General features: G+C 35.3%; 1 protein-coding gene across 2 annotated transcripts in view; it reads left to right on the forward strand.

Moving 5' to 3' along the window:
* Positions 1–7,787: 7,787 nt before the first annotated feature.
* LOC143247660 (LIM/homeobox protein Lhx9-like) overlaps positions 7,788–12,092 on the forward strand; it is an 84,144-nt gene continuing 79,839 nt past the window's right edge. Inside the window, exon 1 of one of the 2 annotated variants that reach the window (XM_076496039.1) lies at positions 7,788–8,100. The gene's annotated coding sequence lies outside the window, so the exon portion shown is untranslated. Of the gene's footprint in view, positions 8,101–9,185; positions 9,206–12,092 lie in introns of those variants that run through there. The other variant, XM_076496040.1, reaches the window with a different exon arrangement.

Raw genomic sequence — 12,092 nt, forward strand, 5'->3', positions numbered from 1 at the left:
ATATCCGTGTATGATGTATACATATATATAGTGATGCATATCCTTGCATGATGTGCATATATAGTGATGTATATCCGTGCATGATGTATATATATAGTGATGCATATCCGTGTATGATGTATATATATAGTGATGCATATCCGTGCATGATGCATATATATAGTGATGTATATCCGTGTATGATATATATATAATGTATATCCGTGCATGATGTGTATATATAATGACGTATATCCGTGTATGATGTATATACATAGTGATGTATATCCGTGCATGATGTATATATATAGTGATGTATATCCGTGCATGATGTATATATATAATGTATATCCGTGTATGATGTGCATATTAACGATGTATATCCGTGTATGATGTATATATATATAATGTATATCTGTGTATGATGTGTATATATAATGTATATCTGTGTATGATGTATATATATATAATGTATATCTGTGTATGATGTATATATATAGTGATGTATATCTGTGTATGATGTATATATATAATGTATATCTGTGTATGATGTGTATATATAATGATGTATATCTGTGTATGATGTATATATATAATGTATATCTGTGTATGATGTATATATATAGTGATGTATATCTGTGTATGATGTATATATATAGTGATGTATATCTGTGTATGATGTATATATATAGTGATGTATATCTGTGTATGATGTGTATATATAGTGATGTATATCTGTGTATGATGTGTGCCTTGTGTATTTCTCCCCTTGATAACCCTTATAAGATGCGAGTCTGTACAGTGTTAAACATTGATGAAATTAAAAGTGGTTTTATTTACTAGAACTAGAGATTTAAACTGAAACAGAATAATAAAGTTCATATTTATAGTTCAAATATCACTACAACTGTTTTCATCAAATAAAAAAAACCTAAGCCTAAAATCAGTTGACTATTTTGTATATTAACAAGTTACTCTCTAACGTTGAAAAGAAACAATAGATGTTCATCATTTTACCAAACAGACTCAGGTTTTCATTCGTCAATATTACCGTGAAACTATTTCGAAATACATCGAATAGTTGCTAAGTCGAACAAAACACCCAGGCACATTTCAAAAGAAAATAACCTAAAAATGACAATATTATTTTTGAGAACACCGTACTGGAATTGTCGGACATTGTAAAATATGTCGTTTTCATAATATAAACACGCAATTCTCGAAGTTATTCAGATCACACACAAACTCAGATACTTGAAAGTTCGTAACAGAAACACAAATATGTTTATCCATATTTGCCCACACGCGACACCTGTTCTTTCTAATAGTGATATTAGTGTATTTCTACAATCCATTTAATACAGTTATTTATACATACTATTGAAAACATTACCCAATATGTTTTATAATACATTATAATACACATATCTATAATGAATTTCAAACAGTGACAAAATAGTGATTGTTATATATTTGTGTGTCTCTGTGTTCTCCGTCAGTTCTTTCACCTCTGATGGAAGTTACTACATGATGGAGATGTTAACATCTTTCATTGATTCTTCGAAACATTTTTTTATTTTCCAGATTTCGATAACCGTGGTGGGCAGAGCACAGATAGCCCATTCTGCAGCTAGACTCGTAATCTGAGGGTCGCAGGTTCGAATCCCCGTCGCACCAAACATGCTCGCACTTTCAGCCGTAGGGGCTTTATAATGTGATGGTCAACTTCGCTATTCGTTGGTGAAAGAGTAGCCCAAAAGTTGGCGGTGGGTAATGATGACTAGCTGCCTTTCTTCTAATTTTATACTACTAAATTATGGACGGAAAGCGCAGATAACCTTCGAGTAGTTTTGGTGAAATTCCAAAATGAATTATTTTTGTTAAGTGGCGACTTGCTATGATGTTCTGTCAGCAAGGTTTCTCTGAGCAGAATCTTATTCATTAAGCTGTTTTTACCATCTTTCAGACTTTTGATACTGGCTGACTGGCTGAGACCTGTCGCTACCCTTATCACAACGGGATCAGTGAAACGCTATTGAGAAATCGTTATCGATTGTCAACTTTACGAGAGTATAACAACTGGCTATCAGGAAACCTCAGTTGCATATGCTTCAGGTGCGCCCTCAGGCGGCAGAAACAAAAATATTGAATTGTTCACTGACAGCAGCTTTGTTTTTTACTTTCGCGTAAAACTACTCGAGGGTTATCTGCGCTAGCCATCACTAATTTAGCAGTGTAAGACTAGAAGGAAGGCAGCTAGTCATCACTAACCACCGCCAACGCTTGGGCTACTCTATTATCAACGAATAGTGGGAGTGATCGAACTTTATAACATCCTGAAGGCTGAACGTGTGAGAATGTTTGGTGTGACAGGGATTTGAACTCGTGACTCTGAGATTGCACGGCGAGTGTCTTCTAGCCACCTGGCCATGCCGGGCTTGAGAATAGCAGAATTTGCCTGTTTGTTTCAGAGAAAGGCCGTATGGGACTATCTCGAAATTTAAAAAAAAAATGTTTCAATCTGCCATATTAAGTAAGAGTTAAATAAATTTAGCGGATTAAAAAATACTTGTTAAGAGATTGAAAAGATACTTAAAATAAAGAGATAAAAATTACTGGTTAAATATTGACGAATACCACAATTTGACTGAACGTTTATACCATCTGGAGTTTATACCATCGTATTCTGTAGTGGTTTACAGAATAATAAATACAATTTATTATACTTGTCACAAAAGGTTAGTATTAGGCCTAGTATATTTGTATCTTTATTTAGTCTCTTAGAGATCTCCAATGATTAGAAGTTTATAATAATAATATTTTACTCACACTAGCTCCAATTTATCAATCACCCCCTACGCGTGTTTTCAGTCCGTAGCTTTTCAGGCCAACTGGATACGGTATTTAAGCCACGTTCATGATCTGCCAGCTTTGAAAAGACGTTCACACCAAAATAATGGTAGTAGTAAATATACTTGTGGCATTGTTTTGTTATATTTAATGTTATAATTGACTATTCTAATTTTATTCCAGCCAATAATACGGTAGAAAGCTTACTGTGTATTCTGAACATTATTATCTTATTAGCGTATAGTACGTCAATAATGAGGGGGCACGTGCTATCACCCTCATCCCTCAGGATAACCTCACATTTCGTAGCTAACTCAAGTGAATCAACAGAGACAGAAAACTGCAGTAGAAACAGTTGAGGTCGGTAAGTTCCTTTGTTAGCCAATCATAGGATTAATTCGTTACGTATTCATAAATAGTTACAGGCAAAAATCAGTAATTTCAACAACTTCTAATATATAAAAAAGCCGGTACGTTTTGGTAACACTGTGTTCCAACAATGACTTTTATGTAATGTTGCTTAGCAACGAATGTATAACTTAATATTGTTGCTAGCCTGTGTTCTGACAGTATGAAATGAAATGTATGGACAACAAAAATGAAAAAAATATTTCTTGAGTTTTTTTAATTTGGGCTCCGATGATTAAAGATATTTGTTTTTATTAAAATTTTTGGTGGTATATCAGAAAATACCTTAATTCAGAAACAATTCAACCTTAAAATTGAGTTGAAATTTTTATTTTCATCTTAAAGTTTACGCACTTGTCTCTAGGCTAGGTGATCCTATAATACGTCTTTATTTCAGACGTTTAATATCAACACTCATTGCACATATAAGGTTTCAGGGCATTCTTTTCCCTCCATCATTAAAATCGTAATGGATAGATAATAATATAATTTTTTTTCTATTTGGATGAATGCATTTTTGGCTTTTATGACTCCTTTTATTTCGAAAAATCAAATATTGACTTTAATATAGGTTAGATATAAACTAAATATCTACTTCTGACATAACATTCAAGACTCTCGCCTAATTAGTCCTAAAATAATATATACTTTTTAAAATTCCCTAGTCGCGAAGAAAAAATTAGTTAAAGGTAATCATATTCACAGCTTTGAATTTTTTATTTATTTGTTTAAGATATGTGTGCAAAGATACTTCAGAGCTATCTGCACTAGCTGTCCCTAATTTAGAAGTCATAGACAAGAGGGAAGACAACTTGTCAAACAGCACCAGTCTCTAATCCTTGCCTGCTCGAATAGTGAAATTCGTGGGTCACTCCGATAACGCACCAACGACCACAAAATATGAAGCATGACTTTTTTCTCTCGGTGATTCATTGTTCGGCATGATAATCACTAGGTCAAGCACTGTCCATAAAGATGTAACGAAAAACTCCAAACGTACAATTATTAGATAACTTCTGTTCTTGGACTGAGTAAATTAAAAGCTACCTATAAGTAATATAAAACAACAAAATGGAAAAGAAAACTCAGACAATTTTCTGCACGAAAAGAAAGGGAGTTGACAAAATTTTTATGTAACTTTTTGAAGAATAAAATAATTTAGTTTTGGTTACAATTTGCTCAATAAAACTGATAATACTCCGACAGATGGCGCTCAGTTACTGAGTGTGAGGAATTAATTTCTCAAAACGTAATTATTGTGTGATATAAAACATAATTTATTTATAGATTATACTATATTTTTAGTTCACAATAATTATTTAGGATATTTAGCTAAATATAGGTTAATTTGTTATTAGATGGGATAAATTATTGATTTGTCACATTTATCTGTTTTTTTCTAAAACGTTAAATTTATATTTTATCACAATAAGGATAAAAATACTAACAGTAAAGGGCCCGGCATGGCTAAGTGTTCGAATCCCGGTCGCACCAAACATGCTCGCCCTTTCAGCCGTGTGGGCGTTATAATGTGACAGTCAATTGGTAAAAAAGTAGCCCAAGAGTTGGCGGTGGGTGGTGATGACTAGCTGCCTTCCCTCCAGTCTTACACTGTTAAATTAGGGACGGCTAGCGCAGATAGCCCTCGAATAGCTTTGCGCGAAATTAAAAAACAACAACAGTTAAACAAATGTATTTACAATGCATTATATTATTGACTTTTCATAGTCAATTAATATCCTAGTGACAAGTAGACGCATTAAATATGCATGAATACATATACATATATAACAACCTCGATGACAGCCGCTTATTCGTTATATCATGTAGCGACACTTTTTTAAAATTAAAATTTATACTAACCTTCAAGAGTATTTCACGGGACAACTTTATCAAGCGTAGTAATACATCTTAAATCATTGTTGTACGTCCCTTGCGAAAAATACCAGAGGGAATCTTTAATATCTGTGGAGTAATTTCATCTACGAGACCTTTCTTCTCCTTTTAATTAGTTATATATTTGCGTGTCAGCAATACCAAGAGTGGGGCACGAATACATCCGATTCGATTTTATTACTCGTCAGAATCTCTACCAGCTTCCCCTCAAACTGAAATTATTTCAGATAGGGCTAGAGTAAATGAATTTATGAGACCTTGGTTGTGGCCTTATACATAAACGAAAGGGTTTGACCTCCTGAGTCGAAAACTGTAAGTAAATCTCGGAGCGGTCAATAGATGACGGAGCTGCGAGATAAAAGCAGAGCCATTCTATGAGCCGTTATGCCGCGGCTATAAAATAGTGCTTTACAATTATATGTATGACATGTTTGAGCAGTTTATTTAAAAAGCCCAAAATTCTAATTATGTACCTTAAATTAGAGCTAAATATATACAACTTTTCTTAATCACGTAACATCCCGAAGTTTCTTAATGCTATTTACTGTGCAATAAATATCAATTAGAAGCCCAATTTTTACGAAGAGTGATTCAGAAGTTTCTGTTAATTCATTGTTATATTTCGCTAATTTACAGATTCAAACACAACTTTCAGATTATTTGTGGATTTAACATTATCTAAGTTGACACGATTTGTTCTTGAAGACTTTATCTCAGATGGATACTTGTTAGAGAACAAATAACGAAGTTATTCTTGTAGCAAAATTAATGGTAAAATAAGACACTATTAAAGTAACATATTTCACCCTAATATCCATAAGTGTCCAGGTAAGGTGTTTGTTTCAATCCAATTTAAGTTTTACCTCCTCTTACAATCTTTTGTTCTTTAATTGAAACATAGACCCAAGGTTTGTTTTCGACCTACGATGACGTGATTATGAGGTAATAAAATTATCCTGAGTACTTCTAACCTTTCAATCACACAAAAAAGCACGTGAACTCAACACGTACTTTCCTTTATCCCCCCCAAATGTAATTCCTTTTTGCACCAGAGGACCAAAACTGCCGAATAAAGATGTACTGGTAGCCTTAAGTTACTGATACTCATGTGACTGGTAGTTTTAAATATACTTATTTCCTCGGCGAAGATTCAATCACAGGACCTCTCATACAACAGGCGAGTAATATATCCACTTGTACCGGATTTTTTTTGTATTTTTTTACTTGAAATAACGAGATATTTGACGATCCATCGTTTCGAAAATACGTTGAGTTTGGTTTACTTCTTAGTGTAAAATAGAACGTTTCTTTCCAAAAGAAACGCCTCAACACTATGTGGAAATATCTAATCAACCACGAAGGATAGTTGATAGCTCAACAAATCAGTGGTTGAGAGATTCGTTGCTTCATACTTCTAGCAACAGTTCTTTCAGTTTCGTAAATAGAATATTTAAACGTAAAGAGTTTGGTTTTGTTAAACTAAACGTGGCTGGATATTGTTTAGGGTTAGTTACCTGAGATTAACATAAAAGAAGGATCAGGTAACTAAAGAGAAACATCTTACGAATTCTAGGATTAATGTCCTCAGACCTTAATGTATCATTAAAATAAATGTACAACCTCGGTTCTACTGATGGGTTTGAAGAATACGTAACAATGATTTACTAATATAATATACTTTACACTTATTTAAGCCCGGCATGCCTAAATGGTTAAGGCATTCGACTCGTAACCTGAGGGTCGCGGGTTCGAATCTCTGTCACATCAAATATGCTTGTTCCTCATGCCGTGGGGGCGTTATATTGTCACTGTCAATCCCACTATTCGTTGGTAAAAGACTAGCCCAAGAGTTGGCGGAGGGTGGTGACGACTAGCTGCCTTCCCTTTAGTCTTACACTGCTTACTTTGCGCGAAATTCAAAACAAACCAAATCAAATCAAACCCTCTAGTCTTACGCTGCAAAATTAGGGTCGGCTAGCGCAGGTAACACTCGTGTAGCTTTGCGCGAAGTTCAAAACAAAACGCAAACCATACCGATTAAGTCTTCTCGCCCAGTCTAAAGTCTAATCCATTCCCTCTAAAAAAAAATAAAAAAAATGCTTCTTGACACCCGTGGTGGACACAGCAAAGATAACTCATCGTATTATTTTTAGCTTTAGAACAAACAAACTGTTAAGTGTCCAATGTAAAAACTGATTTACTACCTTTACGATGTTTTTCCAGTAATAAAATAGATAAGCGACTTGTTAGGAATTGGAAAAATACGACTTAACAATAGTGGTAAACGCTGAGCCATGAGAAGTAATTTCAAAACTGTCATTTTATGTGATGTATATACGGAAAGAGACAGTTTTTTTGATGAGTCACATTCAATTGTGACAAATGAAGAAGTTTATATATAAATTCCAGATCCAGGCAATTAAATAACTTTCATCTTCATCTCGAAATTTAAAACACGTGTGATGGTGTGATGGCACCCTCTTTCCAGGATCTACAAGTGATGTGGCTAAACAGGGTTCAAATCCAAGAAAAAAAACATTAAGCCTACTAGTTATGATCATGACAGGCGACTGAATCTTGTCATTGGTGGAATTCGAGCGCGTCAGTGCCTCCCCATTTGGCTTGACTATCGCGTGTCCACGCGCCCCGCGGACATCGGGCTTCTCCGGTTGGTAGGAGATTATCACGTGACATCAATGTTACCGGCGCCGTACTGCTAGGCTCATAGTTTCAGAGTTCTCTCGCTTATTGCTAAGCCTAACCCTTCAGGGTAGCGGAAAACGCTTGATTGTGCACTAGGTTTCAAAGTACCAACGAGTATCGAACATGGAGAACTGACCACGATACTCACTTTTAAGTGCTACAAAATCAGTTGGTCTCGTCTCCAGCGTGAACGTCCGAGAATAACATATTCGACACGTCGATCATTATTGAGTCGAGAAGAAAGTTTAGCGTAGGAGTTATAAGGTAAGTTGCACGTTCACCTGTACCGTGATGTGAATGTATATTACAGAAAAGAGAAATGATTTTCCAATAACCTATCAAGAAATACTTAATATTTTTCTCTGAAATTTATAAAAAAATTTGCAAAGAAAAGAAAAAACCACAAAAAAAAACGAGAGAGCATTTCACTATGTGTTTTATGACGTATTGTATTCTGTATGAATAATACGTTCGTGATCATAATAAGTTTGAGAAATGCATGTAATACTTTAATTACATAGAAATAACCATAAATCATATAAAAATGTTCTTCGAATAGAACCAAGTGAAAAAAGACGTATTATGACTATCTTGATTTACGTTGGTTAAAAATCACACGCATAGTTTTTCTTTCTGTTGTCATTACATGACGTCATATATACAACCCGATTTCTTTGACTAATATTAATTAGCTATTAAATTACTGTATTTAATTGGATGTGTGTGTGTGTGAAGATATTATGAGTTACATATTTTTATGTATCAGAAATAGTGTCATAAATCAATAATGGGAAAAGTGAAACCAAAAATGAATAGAATGAATTGAAACATTAATTAGGTACACTATCTCTGCGGACTAAAAACTGGGTTTCGAAACCCGGATGGGCACAGCACAAACTGCCCACTGTGTCGCTGTGGGCTTAAATACAAACAAACTAATACATTTGCTATCTCAGACATTTCAGCCATATTCTCAGTCGTGTTACACGAATTTCAGATAACTTTATTGAAATCCAAATAACGCTAGAAATCTAATCTATCCATCTTAAATATGAATACAAAATATTCTATAGATATAGTTATATAGACATACAGTTATAAGTATTTTTTTTAAGTTTATGAGTTTTTGTTTGTTTTTTTTAAGCGGAAAGTTACACAGCAGGCTGTGTTCTTTGCCTACCGTTGCTATCGAAACTCGATCTATATAATTACATAGATTATTATATAAAATCTATTTCTTCCTGTTATTAAGCACAACTGAGTATTGCAGCTCCGACCTCTATCAACCGTCATCAGTTTAACCGAAGCAGTTACCAAAGCTAGACGTGTCCATGTTTATTGCCACAGAAGGTTTTGGTTTTGTTACACGGTAGGTGACGTAGCCGATAGTGGACTCTCGATTGTTTGATATGTGTTGGATTTCGCGCAAAGCTACACTAGGGGCTATCTGCGCTAGTCGTCCTTAATTTAGCAGTGAAAGACTAGGAGGAAGGCACGTAGTCGTGACTACCCACCGCCAATTCTTAGACTACTCTTTTACCAACGAATGGTGGGATTGACCATCACATTATAACGTTCCCACGGCTGAAAGGGCGAGCATGTTTGGTGTGACGGGGATTCGAACCTTCAACCCTAACCACCTCACCACGCTGGGCCTTCATTATTTTAAAACTGGATAATTAGTTACAGATAGCTTGTAACATTTCATCTTGCTTACGATATGGAATTCATGCTACAAGGCTTAAGATTACGAAGACTGAAAATCGTTTGTGCCCCTCAGTGGGTTTCACGGTGGGGCACAGCTCAAATGGCCTATTTTGTAGCATTGTGCTTAACAACAAACAAGATGAAAAATGTGTTGTTGTTTTTTTCTGTCAGTAAACTTCCAATGTAAATACCAAATAATTAACTACTCTTGCGAAATCTACTCGGAATTCGATTTTCGTTTGTTTTTTTTGTGCTTTGTGTGTTATGTCCATCGCAGGGAATCACCCCGGATTTTAGGGTTATGAGTTCTTAACGTTATCACCAATCCACCAGACGATCAGATATCAGTCGGAGATCAACCTTTAGGAGAGCTATATAAAATAATCATTATAAATTTATTTCTACAAAAGATGGAACACGCATCTCGGAAAGTAATGTTCGATACGGTCAATATACTCTTTGTATTACCAGGACAGAGGCCAATTTACTAACATATTAAACCACGTTGCAACCTAATGATATACTAGAAGGTTGGTTTAAGTTTTGTTTTTAGAGCAAAGCCACAATGGGCTATCTACTATTCGCATCGCTTGGAATCGAACCCCGGATGTTAGTGTTGCAAGTCCATAGACTTACCACTATCCCAACAGAAGACAAGCAGAATACCACTCAAACTAGACAATACAAGAAGCACTTTTACCAACCGCAGAATTATAAGAAATAATCTAATGTCTGTAGCTGGTAACGCGGTAGTTTAACCATTTGAATAATGTCCATCCACCAGAATACCAAAACATACAATTTTCAAAATAACAGGTGAATTACCCTAGTCGTATAATCTCGTCATAACCAGGTGACTATATTTTTAGTACCAGTCATATAAACATTTTACCATTAGATAGATATATCTGTTACCATTGTCGTATAACCACGTTGCTATACCTTTTACCTCCGGCCACCTAAGCATTTTACCATCAGACAGATATGTTTCTCATTACTAAACAGGTATATTTCTTACAGTTATTTAACTTTCACACTATAAGGAAAGTTAATTTTTACCCACAAGCAGATAATATTATTCTAAAAACGTTAATTCGACAGCCGTACCGGTAAAACTACGTAGCCGTCAAGACACTATCACTAGGGTTAATTGTTTCTAGGCCTTATTTCTGTAAAATAGCGTTTCCTCTCACTAGCACGAAATATTCATGTTATAAGCTGTAGTCTATTTTTCATTTCCAGGCGAGAAGTGCTTTTATTGTAAACCTGGCTTCCCTTTCTTATTAGGCACAATAGTGACAACTTATCATGTAACTAAAATTTATATATATTTTTTCGTATAGTGTTTTTATGTGATTCCAAGCTGTCGTTGTTGGAAATAAATATTAGAAATTCTTCAAATCTAACACCTCCCCTTTGAATTTGTAACTTTTGTGTAATATATGCTCGGCAGGCTTCATGTTAATCTGCTTGGCGTGGCCTAATGGTTAGCACGTCCGGACTGTGAATCCGCGGGTTCATGGTTCGAGTTCCGTTGCTGCAAAAAAACAACAACAAAATAACTTACACTACATTTGGGTGGACAGTTGATGAGCCATGAGAATGGGGGTGAAGTCCCACTAATTCGGACAGTACCCCAAAAGTTGGCGGCGGGTGCTCTACCTGAGTTGTCTTCCCTCCTTATCGGCTCAAAACTAAGGACGGTTGTGTGCACAGTCCTTGTGTAGCCTTACTGGAAAATTCGAAGCAGTTCGTACGTAGTAATGTCCGGAGTTTGAATATTAACTCCGTTGCAGAGATATGCCGTGGGGTCTACGGCAAGCATCCCATCATACGCGCACGTTGTGTCCGTGAGAATCTACGGCATATACTAATAAAGCTATGTGACTACCGCACGTCTTCGGCGGGTAAACGTGGTTTCGTTTTGGAATACATAGCGCGGCTTTTTAGACATCCACTTCTGTTGGAAAAAGGAAAACAAAAAAACTTTCATTTGGGTTACCATAGAAACATTAGCGTAGTGAATATTCAATAATTTCCCAAATACGTTTCGAATACTGGATGCCCGCACACTGTGCGTTGCGTGCACGTGTATCAAGATGAATATATTTCGTAAATGAAAGCACTAGGCCTAAGAATATCTCGTGAGCGATTATTGAATGTTGGTACCTAAAGACGTCATCACGAGAGAAAGAATTCTACCGTTAAAACCATTAACAATCTGTTATAACAACTATGAAAGTATGTATCAAATGAAAAACCGAACCATTATAAGACAAATTACCTAAAAGAAAAGATGTTTCATAAAGTAAGGGTTAGGTTGTCAGTGTTCTCTTGTTTATATTTGATCAAATTCGAATTCACTTAGGTTCACGTCATTTTTACCTCAGTCGCGGAAAATGTGAAGGCTTATAATACTTAAAAAGAAACCAAACAAACTAGTTTCGATTCCAGTGGTTTTGTTCAAAGTTTATTTAATTGAAATATATTTCTTTGTTTGTTTTTAAGCGAAAAGCTACATAACGTATTTTGTCCGTGTTCGCCCATCA

Source organism: Tachypleus tridentatus, chromosome 3, assembly GCF_004210375.1.
Source record: "Tachypleus tridentatus isolate NWPU-2018 chromosome 3, ASM421037v1, whole genome shotgun sequence".
Lineage (NCBI taxonomy): Eukaryota > Metazoa > Arthropoda > Merostomata > Xiphosura > Limulidae > Tachypleus > Tachypleus tridentatus.